Raw genomic sequence first — 15907 nt, 5'->3', positions numbered from 1 at the left:
ATAGCTGTGTACATGCCTACCCGGGCCACTCTCCTTCCCACTCCCTCCAGGCCCATATATGGTCATATCACCCGATAAATATTTAACAAATTTAAAATATATATGTAAAAATTAATTAACTCCCACCCTTTCAGGAGACCCAGGACCATCAAGAAACCCCAGGGTTTCACAAAACCCTGGTTGTGAAAGATATTGAAGTATTCAATCCTGTGAATCCCCCTGAGTATCAATTAATTTCTATAAACATTTATTATTATTATTTATTAAATTTATTACTCGCCTCTCCCCAAAGGCTCAAGGTGAGTTACGTTAAAACCCCCCAATAAAAATCCGCATACACAAAAAAACAGTAACTAAATGCAATCCACCCTGAAACCGTACTGGAGGGGAGGGAGAAAGAGGGCGCTGTTAGCATTCACTACTGCTACTCCGATCTCATAAGGGGGGCCCCTGATTTCCCTTGCTGCCCGGCCTCAACCAACAAAAGCAAGGGGCATTCACGACAACTTGCAATGTCTAAAAACAGCAGCATAAAAGTTCCTTAAAGAGAAGGCTGCAGCTCAGTGATAGAGCGTCTGCCCGGCAAGCAGAAGGTTCCAGCTCCAATCCCTGGCTTCTCCAGGTACAAGGACCAGGTAGAAGTCGATGTCAAAAATGGCTACCTGAGACACTGGATTGCTGCTGCCAGTCTTAATAGGGAACTCTGGCCTTAATGGATGCAGGATTAAATTAAAAGAACCATAAAGACCTTAGCAGTGTGTCCAATTGTTTTTGGTATCACTTTAATATTTACAGACCACTTTCGGTAGAGATCAGCTCCTTCTTGCACGCTCCAGCAGACAGGCTTTATTCCTTTATAAAGACCAAAGTCAACCATGGGCAAACACCGATGCAATCACACATAACTCTAACCTCCCAGTTCTTTCTACCATTCCCTGCAGAGCACAGATGTACCCGGCATCTCAGAAATGCTGACTGGTAGCAGCAAGATGTGATTACTGGTTTCTGTGAGGTGCAGCGATGATCATTTTCTGGTTTCAGCATTTAATAGAGCCCAAGTAGCATATTGACACTTTTTTTGGGGGGGGAGGGGACGGTTATTTGTAGGAGCAGCCCGTGTGACTCCTGATAATGTTCATCATGACAGCCGCACAACTGTCAACCTAGATAGGCAGTGCGTTTTTGTCACGACAGTCCGTTCTGCACACAGCCCCGAACACTGGGTAAGTAGCAACAGCAAGGTTAAATTGCATTATTGGCGCATAAAGGAGAAGGACGGTGTCTCTTGTTTACCTCGAGGTTTGGCTACATGCTCTTCACCATGGTGGTGGTGGTGGTGGGAACGGTTTTGAACCACTAATCTCGTTAATGACTGCCTTTCCCCCTACCCGTTGTCTTTGGAACAAATTGTGCCTACGTCGTTATGGCGCATTCGTTTGTTATCTTAATGATGTCTGCACTTGGGAAGAGAGGAGCACAGTAGATTTTCATCTTATTTTAATCCATCAAAATCAAGTTAGTCGCAACTGATGGGGGGAATCTAACTGTTGTGCTCAGATACGTCAGCCCGGAGCCGAAAGTTTGCCCGTTGCCTGGCAACCTCCTGGGAAGAAGATAGATGTCCTGCCATTGGTTCCTTTTTTAGCTGAAGCAGAATATATTAGCGTCCCTATTCCGCCACAGACAAAGGGGAGCGACAGCCAGAGCTTAGCTTAGCTCGGAGGGACTGTTCACCTCCCTCAATAGTTGCCTCCAGTTTCAGGATTAGATGAAATGGGTTTTTATTCTCTGTCCTTGTTAAGGCTGTTAATTTACTTGACTTCATAATGTCAGGAAGCAAATAATGGCTTAAACTCTATTCATATCACTTGCGTGCAGTCTTCTCTCCCTCAGGGAAATGGAGACTTTAAAAAACCACTCTGGTTTAGAATGTGTGTGCATGTGTGTGTTTGTGTATGTGTGTGTGCCTAAAACAAACACCTTTATTTTTCCAAATATGATCAGAGGTTCAGTTTTTCATGGAATACCATTTTCATGGGGTGGTGGGAGAACTTTTCTCATATGGCAGAAATAGATAGAACTTGTGGTTTTTGTATACTGTGCATGTCGGGAAATCAAAGTTTGAGGAAGAGAGCAACCTCCTGCCTTGGGCATATTCTGCACACATTGGATAATGCACTTTCAAAGTACTTTTGCCGCTGGATTTTCCTGTGCAGAACAGGATAATCTACTTCAAAAGTGCATTGAAAGTGCATTATCTGACATGTGCAGAATGGGCCCTGGTTACCTGCAAAACAACAGCAGAAAAAAAACTCCCCCCCCCCCCTGCACTTTAGCTGCCTCAGGTAGCAAGAACACCATGGTTCCTCTTTTAGAAGCTGCTTAGGGATAGCAATGCCAGGGTCACGCCATGGAGGCAGGCGATGGCAAACCATCTCTGAATTTCTCTTCACAGGACAAACCAACCAACCAAATGCAGAGCATTCCTGAAATTTTTATTTGACACACGTGAGATGCACTCTCTGTGCAGAGTAAAACAGTAGACATCACATATCTTGGTGGTGCTCCAAAAAGAAAAATTATACCAGTATTTGTTGGGGCTACACCTAACAGATTTCCCTTCTCCAAACAGCTATACTGTATAATTGGTTTTAGACAAGAGTGCATTATTCAATAATATGGACCACGGGGGAAGACCCAGTAGGGTCAAAAGACGTTTGGTCTATTCGTGTGCAGTTAGATCTGTATAGTTCTTTTAAATATGGCTTTTACTTTGTTTTTAACCTAATATTGGTGCGCTTTAATAAATAATTGTTTAAATTTTATATTGTTCTGTATGCTCAACTTTTAAATTCCTGATTTGGATTTGGAAAGTAGTCTGACTGCAGTGTGGCGGGCTCTCATAGGATGGTAGCCTGGGTCTCCCCTTTGCTTTCCCTCCCGCAAGTGCCTGGGTTGTTGTAGCTCAGCGATCCCCCCTCTCTCTGTTGCTTAGTCTGAGCTCGGGTTTCTTCTACATCAGCAGGAGCCAGAAGGCACTTATCATCTCCCGTGGCTTGTATAGAAAGCCATCTGAGACAGACTAGGCTGACAGATGGACTGGTTGGGACTTCCCAAACTGAAGAAAGACTCAGGGTAGAACTAGAGTTTATGAAGCAAGCAAACTAGATGTGATTTTGGCAGACGGATGCCGCTTTGTACACATCCACCCCATCCCCTATAAAAGTGATATTTGTAACATGAAAAGGAGCGTGCAAGAGGGAGGTGGTGTCTCCTTTTTCACCTTACCTCCCTGAAGTTGCTTTCCTCAGCTGCATTTGGTACGTGACCTAGACTGAGGAGAAGAATAGCTGGCACAGCTAGTTCCTGAAAGATGAGGTGCATGGAGAAAATGCGGGATGTGCTATTGAAAACTTTCTCAATGAGATCCAAATGATACCAGCTAATAAATATGCACCATTATATCACTTCTGGGAAAACCTGAAAATGACACAGGGTAGCTCTAGGAATTGGCAGGAACTCTATGGCAAAAACCGTAGGTGAAACCATAGAGATCCAGAGTTACTGCATGCCACATCTGGGTTCCTCTCAAGAATGATGTAATTCTGCAACCAAGATGACACTCCCAATGTCTCCATACTAAAACCTCCTGTGGTTGCTAGGCTTAGCCAGTCATGGCTTGGCAATTCTAGGTGGACAACCAACTTCATCAGATCTTAATCTCTATAGTATTGGCAACTATCAGAATAAATAAGCAAGTTTGGTCAAGTTATATTCAATTTATATGTTTGGCAGGAAGTGGGAGAGTATGCAAGAACATGGATTTGTTGATTTAAGAGTTTGCTTGCTCTGCAACCACTAACATAGTGACTGGCTAGCTTTCTAAGCATGCTTTTTGGTGGCAAGCTGTTTATCAACTAGCTGTTGAATGTGTTCTTTCCTAAAGCATACAGCTTGTCATCCCTGATGGGAAAAGCTGCTGTTTGGGGTCCTTATCCTTCACTGTTACATGCGTTCTTTTCTCCTTGTTTTGTTAAATCTTTCAACTTCAGGATTGATAACTTCCATCAAACAGATAGCAGAGTTCTGTACAATGACACTACTCCTGTGGGTGCTATTTATGGCGTGTCTGAACATTGTCTTGCCAACGAGACAAGAGTGCTTGAAAGCAGAAGAAAACTGTGGCTGCCTTGGCGAAAACGGAAGTTTATAAATAGAGGCTTGAAAAAAAAGAAACTGCAATACCTGTTTCTATGCTGAAGCTTTTGTTGATCTTATTTTAGAATCCTTCTTCTCAGCTGGGGAATCTCATCACTCCGGGATCCTCTCCCTAGCTTAAGAAAGTGGCTGGGATTCAACTTGATTTTCTTTATGTGTGTCCTGTAATTCTCATGTTCCATTTAACGCATGTGCAGCTGAATTTGGGATTGAAACCAAGTACTCGTCTCCAGTTTCATTTGTAAAGTGAACGGATGTTGGTTGTTTCTTACAAAGGAGTGTTTGAGTGTAGCGCTGATTAGTAGGATGGAACTGGTCCCGATGTTGTTTACACTACATAGGTCAGCACCCCTGTGATTGACATCACACCTGGGAACTATACTGTGGAATAGAACAGAAGATGGGAGTTAAAATTCCCATACTGTGAGTTTACCAGCCTGTGATCCATGCTAATGGTGGCCAGCAGTGGGAATGGCAAAATTAACTACACAATGGGCCAGATCCACTGAAACATATTAGTGGAGGCATATCCACTAATATGCCATGTCTTTTGTTCCATGAAAGCAACTGGAGTTTTAGAGCGTCTACAACAAGGTGGAATGGGGCCTTTAATTATCATTTCAGAAGCTGAATGTAATATTTATAATATTATAATGGCTGTAATAACTTTTTTAAAAATTAAAGATAGTGAAATGGAGTGAGTGATGAGCATATAATGCTTCTTTGTCAAATTTCTTTTGCACACTGCTGTGTGTTATGCAGAAGTTGTTCAGATCCATATTTTTCTTTGTTAGATGTAATTGTACTGTTTCCTTTGATTATCTAGCTTGCAGACCTAAGTCTTGAAAAGAAAATGAAAATGACCCATTGGATTCATTATGTTTGTTGCATATGAAGGGCAGGTTGTCATTACAATCTATTATTATTTATTGATTTAAGTATTTATATTGTGCTTTTCTCCTGGGAGAAATCCAAAGTGATATACAATAGGCAGAAAAAAACCCATCTAAATAAGCAAGTAGCAAGCAAGCAGACAGGACCTGCCCAAGAAGCCAATGTTGAACTCACTGGCTGGCTTCCTGAAGATTGTGTGTCATGGGTCAAGAACTCTTTGGCTTGCAACCAAGGGTTTGTACCTCTGGCTACACCCAAGACTTATAGGACAGCTGAAATAGGAAAGGAAAGGCCAATCCTTAAAGCGTTGGCAAAATGTTCCTCCTGATGTTTCTTTTCCTGCTTTATGGAAGTCTAGTGGCTCCTGGGGCAAATTTTGCCCCCTGTCAGCACATCTTTACACTGCCCTGCCTTCAGGATGCTCTCTCCCCTCTGATTCTCAGAAATCATTTCCAGGATCTGCCTGTAGATCAGGGGTAGTCAAACTGCGTCCCTCCAGATGTCCATGGACTACAATTCCCAGGAGCCCCTACCAGCATTCACTGGGAATTGTAGTCCATGGACATCTGGAGGGACGCAGTTTGACTAACCCTGCTGTAGATAGTAGCTCTGGACCACAGGAACAAGGGCTATCGCCCTAGCACCCCCATGCTCAGAAGATGTTTACAAAATGTGTGCTGGTAATTGGGGATTCCCTATTGAGAGGAGTAGAAGCCAAAGTGTGTTGACCGGACTTGTTGTCTCGAAGGTATGCTGTCTACCTGGTGTGAGTATTAAGGATATAATGGAAAGACTTGTAAAGCCCAAGGATAGATATCCCTTCCTGCTCATTCATGTGGGAACAAATGATACTGCCCAGTGCAGTGTGGAGCATACGAAGCGAGACAACATGGCCTTGGGGGGGAAAGTGAAAGACTTGGGGGCACAGATAAATGACTGGCTATGTCATTGGTGTCATCGGGAAAGGTTTAGGCTTTTGAACCATGGATTGCGCTACTGTGATGAAACTCTTCTATCAGGAGATGGTTTGCACCTCACAATGGTGAGAAAAATTTCTTTGCAAAGAGTCTTGCAGGCTTGGTGAGGAGAGCTTTAAACTAAGTCCAGTGGGGGAGCAAGACATACATTCAAAGCCTAGTTTGATAACGATAACTGTAGATGGAAACACTGCAGATTTAAAGGGAATGGAACATATGCAGGAAACTATTAACTTACAGGCAAGTTCAAAAACTAAAACCCTGGGGTACTCATATGAAAGATTATGATGTCTCTACACTAATGCGCAGAGTATGGGAAACAAGCAGGATGAACTAGAAGTCCTAATAAACGAAGGGAACTATGATCTACTAGGCATTACAGAAACCTGGTGGGATAACACTCACAACTGGAATAATAGGATTGAGGGGTATAACTTATTTAAAAAGGACAGACAGATAAAGAAGGGGGAAGAGTAGCACTATATGTTAAGAATACTTGTGAGGAAATATATGTATCTGCGTATGAGAGTTCAGCTGAGTGTCTTTGGGTAAAAATAAAAGGAGTAGGAAATAATAGTGGTATTATGGTGAGGTCTGCTATAGACTGCCAGGCCAGGCAGGGGACTTGAATGAGACCAGATTACAAAGTTCCCAGGGAGACAGGACCTAGTGGCCATGGGAGATTTCAATTACTCAGATATCTGTTGAAAGACCATCCCTACTAAAAATGAAAAGTCCAATAAATTCTTGTCTTGTCTTGCTGACTTAATTTCCCAGAAAGTGGAAGGGGCAACCAGGGTGTTTGCTGTTTTAGACTTGACTCTCACCAATAGGGAAGACCTGGTTGACGAGGTAAAAGTTGAGGGTGCCCTTGGTAGTGACCACGTGATTTTGGACTTTATGATCTTGGGGAAGAGAAAAGCTATATGTAGTCACATACAGGCAGGACTTCAGGAGAGCAAATTTTAACAAACTTGAAGTTATGTTGGGTAGAAAAACTTAAGGAGATGGAAGTCCAAGAAGGTTGGGAATTTCTCAGAAGTGAAATACTGAAAGCACAATTGCAGACAATTACCTTGAGAAGGAAAACTGGGAGGAACCAAAAGAAATCAAGGTTGTTCCATAAACCACTTTCAAAAGAATTAAGGGCCTTTTCGCACGGGGATCTTTGTTGCAAATTGTTTGCGGAATGAAAAATCGCCATTTAAAATAGTGGAATTCGTCGTTATGCATACCTGCCTTTGTAGTGGAATCAGTTGCGTTTTTTAGCGTTTCCCACAGGCTTCCGGTCTCGGCAGAAATCGCTAGAAAGGAAGCGCTATTGCCAAGCTCGTCCCGCCCCTGGCCGTCAAGCAGCCAATGGGCAGCCATTAGCATGCTCCCAAACAGCCCCTTTCCCTTTAAGAAAGGTTTAAAAAAAAAAAAAAAACGACCCATAGCAACGAATCTAGGTAGATTCGTTGCTACGGAGAGACCCATCCAGCTGCCTAATGTGAGCTGTCGTTTGATTGTATGATCGTTTGCACGCTGCCTCGAGTGATAAAAAAAATTCCCCCCCCCCCTCACGGGCCCGATTTTCGGCTGAATTTATTTGTAAAAAATAAAGGGACTTTATTTCAGCAAACGGGCTTTTAAGTGGTTTGTGCTTAGTGACTAAAGGTGAAGGACTGAAGCCAGGGAAGCCTCTAAACAGAAAGAGGCTCGCCGGTGTGTTTATCCCCGCTCGCTCGGAGAAAAAAAAATGGCGATCGCTTCGCCGGAAGTTTGGAGGAGAGAGCCAGGGGGAGGGACTTTGAAGAACCAGCAACAATGGTAACGCACAGGTCTTTAGCGCTACTGTTGCAGATTGGTTGCAGGAGTGTATCGCTATCCGGAGGGTGAATCCACTTTTCTGGATTCCCCTGAAAGCGCTACAACGAAGCGCTTTTTGCGGGTCGGTTGCAGGATTGTTGCAGATTGTCTACGACGTCGTGGGTTATGGCAAATTAGTAGCGTTTCCAATTAGCAACCATTGTGCTATTTTGAAGCCGTGCGAAATGGCCCTGAGTATTGGGTGTGCTGCGACCCTATGAGGTATGGGCAGCTGTAGTGCTGCCAGGCTGCCAAGTGGGCCTTCATTGGGTAGAGCGGGAAAGGATCTCCCGGTCCAGGGTGCAGCGTGGCTCTGAAAGTGGTCGGTCAGGCTGGGAAGACTTGAGCCTGAGGGGGTGAAGCAGGGCTCCATCGAGAGGATCCAGGCACTGGGAGGAAACCCTCCATAGAGGGTCAGTCAACATCTGCCTCAAGTTTGGGCAGCTCCTCTGTGAGCAAGCATAGGAGAGGGGATCACCAAGGAAGCAGGCTCAGGAGGAGGCTTGCTGCTAATCCACTGTGCCAGGTAGGCATGAGGCAGAGGGGCATTTAGGTGCAGCAGGCTGGTGGCCACTGATTGATTCTACAGAGGGCATCCAAATAAAGCGCAGTGGCTCCAGCATGAAGGATGCTTGCCTTGCAGGCATGCATGATTGTGTGTTGAGGGACAGGCCCATGGGTTCCTATTTAAAGCACCATGTGAGCAAGGGTTGGCCTCTCTGCCTTCCGCCACCGGGACAGCATCCCTCTTAGATTGTTGAATTGTTTGATAATAATGGTTTGTGGCTGGTGTAGGATAAGGCACAGGCAGGGGCAGTAAGTCCACTGGGCTCCCTGAGGTTGGAGGTCTCAATAAGAGGCCAGCTGGGAATGACTGCAGCCTACCCAGCTGGGAGGCCAGGGGCCCACAGCCAAGTTGCCAGGGCAGTTAAATGAGGTGGGCGCCCATTGGGCCCTCACTCAGGTCACTTCCAATGGGAGGGAATCCAGTTGGCAAGGGACCTGCCTTCCAGGATGGGAAGGACGTGGGTTCTAGGGTGCCACCAGACCCAGATTACAGTGCAGCCGGACGGCTGTGGGTTAGGCTTCTTTCTGTGTGCTAGGCCAACCCTCCTATTGGAGGGAAAATAATAGCTGGAAAAATATTTTCTTCCAAGTAAAAGTATCACATCTTATTGAGACATATGCCATCATGCAAGTCAAGTGCTGATTATAGATTCCTAGAAGGGCTTCTGGTTGTTACTGTTGTTGAAGGCCCAAGATTACAGGCATGATACTGAATGAAACTGTGAAAGCCAAATGAGGCATGTGAGCTATCTTTCTCAGGAGGCCCCAGAACAGTTTGGGCATAGGGAATTTTGCATTCCCAATTTCCCCTCCCTACAGCACTGGGACTCTGGCAACTCTTCCAGTTAGAGCTCTTCTTCCATTTCTTTGGTTGAGGCCAGAACTAAGATCTACCAGGTCTCTCCTCAGGTTATGAATTATAATGAACATCCCCCCTCCCCCGCATGAGGGGACTGGCTGCTGGGCGGGGGAGGGTGTTATAGAGTTAGGTTGCTAATCTTGGTTAGGTTTTTATGCGGATTTAATATGCTCTGCAACTCACCTTGAATCTAAAGAGAGTGGTGGGCTATAAATGGAACAAATAAACAAACAAATAAACTCCATTGTATCTGCTCCAATAGTGGTCCAAAACTCTACTGTTTTGATATATTAAAGGACTGGTCCATGGAGTGGATTTCCTACTGAGATATCCCGTAAGCGAAAAGAAACGCTCTATACTCTACTAAATAAATGACTAGGCATCAATGATTTTCTGCCCTTCTGTAACAGAATTTGTACAGAAGCATGGGAAGAAGTTGCCGGAAAGGTATAAAGCTGCTGGCCTTTGCACTTGCATCTTTTCCCCCTGGCATAATCGTTCACTCATTGTTTACTTAACAAAAAAAAAGAGAGAGGAAGGTTAATGAAAATGCCAAAGGGAAAAAAGAAGGGATTTATTAATGGAGTAAAAGAAACTCTAGAATTAATTGGACATGAGCTCCCAACAGCATTGATCGTGTTGTGTTCAACTGAAGAAAATGGATCACTTTTGTTGCATATCTTTGACTGGGAAATGCCATGCCCGCCCATGTTCTAGACACCACATTGGTCCCAATATCATTTTGATGCAGTTAATTTGCATTGAGGGATTTGTCCATGTTGGTAGGGCAGATGTTTCGTTCTTGTGTAAGTTATTTTTTTAACTGTATAAGAATATATATATATATATATATATATGGCTCAAAAGTAATGGAAGTTATTTCAGCTCAGTCACCTGTTACAAAATCCATGGGTCCTCTCAGTCATACATACTCTGAGAGCTCAGTGATTAGAAACTATTTTTCAGTTGTGTATGAGATCAGGACTGCAGTGCACAGGGAGAAGAGACTTAATCCCTACACACACCATACCATTCTCCTGACCTGACATGACCCCCAGTCAGCTGTGGTTTGTCCTGTTGGGGAAACGTACGTGTACTAATGGCTACACATACATTTCTCTAGTGGACTCAATAGGGGCTCTGCAGGTATACTTCATATCATGAAAATGGCGCTGGGGGACAGGAGAGGCTGAAAGGCTCTTTCCCACATGCCACAGATCCCAATGAGATCTGAGTTGACAGAGTGCCTGAGAATAGAGTCCTCAGCACAGAATTCCTGGACAGTGTCTATCAACTGGCCACATGAGGGCTACAATCCTAAAGGCACTTTCCTGAGAGTAAGTGCCATCGGATGGAAGACCTCTCTTCCATAATTGGTTATATTGCCATACTTAAATGTCTCCCAGGAGGAAATTTCTCTCTTGTCTATTCCCAGTTCCCAAATACAGATGACTCCTTTTCTGCAGAAATGTGAGGCGTGGTCCCACACAGATTCTGAGAAGTTGGGCTCTGTTTCCAGGATGGGCACAGAAGGCCAAGAGAGGTGCATTAAACTAGAGGTTCAGGGGTCCAAGAGTTTCTACGGTTAATCTGACCCAGTAACTGTTTGCTTTAGAGTTCTCATAGAAGGGAATTTGTGACCTCCACTGTCAGTTGTAGGGTCGTGACCTGGTGACCTCAATGGGGTATATAGGCCACAGACAGCGATAGGGTGGGAAGTGAACTTCACATTGATTTGACCTGCACAGGCTATTTTGGGCTAACTGACTTCAACCCTGTGTTAAATCAAAACTGAATGTGCCAGCAGCAGTTCACAAACACATGAACCTTTTTCTGAGCTGGATCATTGGTCTATTGAGGTCAGAATGGTCTGTTCTGGCAATAGCTCTCTAGAGCAGGGGTAGTCAAAAATCATGGACCTGCTATTGTGTTTGACCTTTAGCATGTTAGCATCCAAGATTCTGGATTCAACTTAGCATGAGTCGCCCTAGAACAGAGGAAAGTTGATTTATTTGACCTTTGGTAAGATTTCTGATGGTAAGTCCCAACCAAATGTAAAGAATTCCTTTGCATATTCAACTTGAGCAGTTTCCTTCAAGGCTTTATGTAGAGACTGACTACACCTGTTTTTGTATCCCAGTGGCAATTGGGCTTTAACAGTTGCAGTCTTTTAAATGCACTTAAGATCCCGAGAGCACCAGGAATCCATTACCATGCAATCTGGTGTCTCAGTAATAGTTTTGTGTTGTCTCCCAGCCAGAAATCTCAGGTTTAATTATGTCATTTTGCTGTTCATTAAAATGTTGAGCCTTTGAGCATGCTGGATAAGAATTTTTAGGTTTTATTTAATGTCTGTTGGCTGTACATATTAATTTCAAGGGCCAAACCCTTTCACTTTCGGCTTTAATCTACCAGGCATGTTATGTAACACAGCAGTGATACTCATTGGTTTGTTAGCTGCATATGGCTGTGTGATATGCCACCTGTGATTCCTCAGAGTGCTGTTCCCCAGTATGGCAACTTGCCAGGCTTCAGGAAAGTGGGCAAGGTCCTTGTCCAGAAGGGCTTCTGGTTGGCAGGTGGTTCCCAACTTGAAACAACCATTGCCAGAAGAAAAGGTAAACTGCAGAGCTCTGTGGTAGGGATGGAAGTAAATGTATCTCTATCGTAGGCTTTCTCAGCCAGGGTTTCTTGATGGCCACGGAAGGGTTTCCCAAATGGGTGGGAGCTAATTATTACTAAAATTTGTTAAATCTGTGGTCATGTCAACCTGCCACCCCCTTTCCCAAAAGGGCCAATGATGGGCCTGGACGGGGTGGGAAAGGGAGGGGGTCTGGGTGGGCATGCACACAGCTATGCTTCCCAACCATATTTTGCATGATCACATCATTTCTGGGGTTTCTCGAAACCTGAAGAATGTTCCAGGGGATTCTCAATTATAAAAAGCTTAAGAAAGACTACTCTATTGGTTGACGGTAATTGTGAGTGTGGCTCTCCGGGAGCTGCGCGGTGAGTCCCACTGTATTCCAGTGATATTAGAAGTGAAGAAGAGGAGCCAAGCAGCACCGTAAAGGCCAACAAAATTTATTCCAGCATAAACTTTCATGTGCCAGAGATCACTCTATTGGATGCTTTAGAGCAGGGGTAGTCAACCTGTGGTCCTCCAGATGCAACCATAGTATTAGGACTGATACATTTCAGGATTTGCTGGATGGTATCATAGAGTCCACCTTCTGAAGTGGCCATTTTCTCCAGGGAACTGATCTCTTTTACCTGGGGATCAGTTATATTTCTGGGAAATGTCCTGGTCCCACCTGGATGTTGAAGACGAAGAATATAGGAATGATGATGGCTATGTAAGAAAATACTATCCAATACTTCAGAAGTCCATAAAGTCTTTTTATGTAATTGATACTGAAGGGCTTCATCAGATCTGGATTTTCACAGTCGTTTTCAGAAACATTGACTCATTTCTAAGAATGTGAAATATAACGCTGGAGTCTCCAGACCATAATAGCCTTATGGATATTTTAAGTGATTTTCCACGTAAAGATTTTTCAAGTTCATATACAAGAAAAATAATCAACAAGCTTTGTCACTGATGAAAAAGTATGGTTTCTGAATCCGGACCTTGTTCAATTACATAAAAAGACTATGGACAGCTGTCTTTGTTCCTTTATTCTTCGTCTTCAACCTTGTGGGATCGACTGGTTTTCAGTTTGGGGCCCACCTGGACGTTGGCAACCCTAACAATGGGAATTAGCGAAGGGTAAGAGTGATTACCTGTCATGTTCTTATTTTCCAAAGTGAAAGGTTGGAAGGCCTTTCATTTAAAAAAAATAAAATCTCTACAAACTGCTTTTGGGATGGTGGGCAACTCAGAAATGTTATGCATCGGGTCATTCCTTATTATGTATCAGATCCTTTCCCTACCCCCCACCCAGCCTTAGAAAATCTATATCTATAAATTGGCTGACTGCATTTGTAAGTGGCATTTCCTCTACCTTCTTGTTGCTGATGTAAATATTTTGAAAGAGTCTGCTTTTATTTTCTCGTGTATTTAAAAAAAATGCCAAGAGAGCTTTCACTGTGTGTATAGTGCTTGGAGCAGCAAAAGTCGTAGGCGGAGGGCTATGGAGTCTACAGATGGAACTCAAGACTATAAAAATCCCTCGAAAGCACATGTCGAATGTGAGATTATAATGAACCGAAATTAAACAGAGTTCGCTCAGATGCTAATCATTCTCTGGAAGTTTAATTGGAATAAAATGATGTGCTATTGTGATTTTAACAAGGGTAGAATTGTGGGGTGGGGGTGGCAAATAAATTGCTCTTGTGGTCCTGATTATTAGACTGGTGGAAGGCAAGCAGATCTGAAAAGGGTAATGCCCACCTACTATCTCAGCATTTTTTTTTATTTGTGAGAAAATATTCATAGGGGCATAGCTTGCTGAAGCAGCCCGGGAAGATGTTAAGACTTGGTCCACAGTTACTGAACTGGGATAGGCAGAGGTGTTCCAAAGACTTGAATGCACTGTGGACCTCGGTTTCCTACCCCATTACCGCTGCTGATGTTTCCACACCTGCTACCCCTCTTCGTATCACATCTAATCCAATCATGGCAGCTATAGTCAGTCACCTGCTATTATTGCTCTCTCTTGCCCCAGAGGGATGGACCAGATCCAATGGGATGAAATTAACCCAAAGGAAATTCTGGTCTAGTGATAGTCCAAGGCCATCTAGTTGAGAGCCAGCTTGGTGTAGTGGTTAGGAGTGCGGACTTCTAATCTGGCATGCCCGGTTTGATTCTGTGCTCCTCCATATGCAACCAGCTGGGTGACCTTGGGCTCGCCACAGCACTGATAAAGCTGTTGGGACTGAGCAGTGATATCAGGGCTCTCTCAGCCTCACCCACTCCACAGGGTGTCTGTTTTGGGGAGAGGAAAGGGAAGGCAAATGTAAGCTGCTTTGAGATTCCTTCAAGTAGAGAAAAGTGGCATATAAGAACCAACTCTTCTGCTTCTTGGAGGTTCTGCCAGAAATACCACATTTTGCCTTTCTTCTTACTGGTGGTTCCACAGTTCTAATTAGAACATGGTCTGACTGCCTTTGTGAAGTACCTAGCTAGCTAGCTATGCAGCAACATAACAAATAATTATTAAAGAATGTGTAGATGCTTGTTTTCCTTAACTTGTTGGGCTGGTTCAAATGACACAGTAGGCCTGAGAGCAGGGAGAGTTAGGGGATGGGGGTGAGTGTGCCCTTATCTTTCAGCTTATTCCATGCTTTAGCCCTGCCTTCAGTGCCTTTTGGGGCATGCAAAAGGTAGTATAAAGTGCGATAGTGGTCAAATTCAACACATGTTGCTAAAATCTTAAATTAAACCTGAGATTTCAATGATATCTATACAGGCTGCATTTCCTGTATTTAGTCAAGTCAGCCAGGATGCCACTTTGCGGATTGCTGATCATTTTAGGCAGGGCTGGTACATCAGGTGGTTGTATAGCACAGATCTCCTTGAACCACTGATAATAAGACTCAGATAGCTGTAGTTCACGGTGATTCACATAAGGAGGTGTGTTTTTTTTTGTATTCATCTCCATGATCAGTCCCTGATATTCTTGACATCCACTATCCTTTGACAACTGCTGTTTGAATCTCTCAGTAGATTTGGAAATGCAGATGCGTACGTTCAGGAAGGCTAGTTAGAACAGTTCATGTCGATGAATACAGCTTTATATGGATTAACCCTTTGGAGCTAAATGCTCAGAAGGGAACATAGCTAGCATTCCTCTAAGGGAGAGAATAATCCTTTCTTAAAATTACTGTAAGGTTCATCGTTTCTCAGATGGCTCTTATGAGGTTACCATCCTGCTAGAAGCAGAGCCGGATTAACTAGATAGTGAAGGAAGTAAAGGTGTCTGCAAAAGAATTCAGTGCAAATAAGCAAGCAAATTAAAAAAAAAAACAACAACTGAAATGTATACAAGTCTCGTATGTGAGAGCCATAAATCTCACTGGCTGACCTTGGGACTTTCACTCTCTTAGCGAAAGTCCTCTTATCATAAGGGTGTTGCGAGGGTGAAATGGAAGAGGGGATACTAATGTATGGCATCTTGGGCACCTTGGAGAAATAGTGGGATAAAAAAGTGTACTAGGTAAAATAAATCCATGTCTTGAGTGGTTTGTGAGAGAAACCTGGAGATGATAAAAGTATTTTTATTCAATCCACTTTCCTCTGTAGCTCAATACAGATGTCCTGGGAAAGTAGGGGAAGATAAAGGCTAAGAAACAGCAAGCTGGCCTTGAAGGCATAACCAACAATTACCTCCAAGCAACACTAGGGGTGATAACGCAGAGGAAGGAAATGACCATCTCTGAACGTCCTTTGCCTGGATGCCCTACAGTCACCTGGCTACATTCCACAGGCCTTACAATAAATAAATGTCAAAGGCATAGAAATGGATGAGTAGCCAGAAAAGTTATCTAGGAGCAGAGGTAATAGGGTCATTGTGGTGAGGCCCCATTGGCACTTTTGCAA

Source organism: Paroedura picta, chromosome 2 (genome assembly GCF_049243985.1).
Source record: "Paroedura picta isolate Pp20150507F chromosome 2, Ppicta_v3.0, whole genome shotgun sequence".
In the NCBI taxonomy this organism is placed as follows: Eukaryota; Metazoa; Chordata; class Lepidosauria; order Squamata; family Gekkonidae; genus Paroedura; species Paroedura picta.
Note: the sequence above shows the minus strand (reverse complement) of the source record.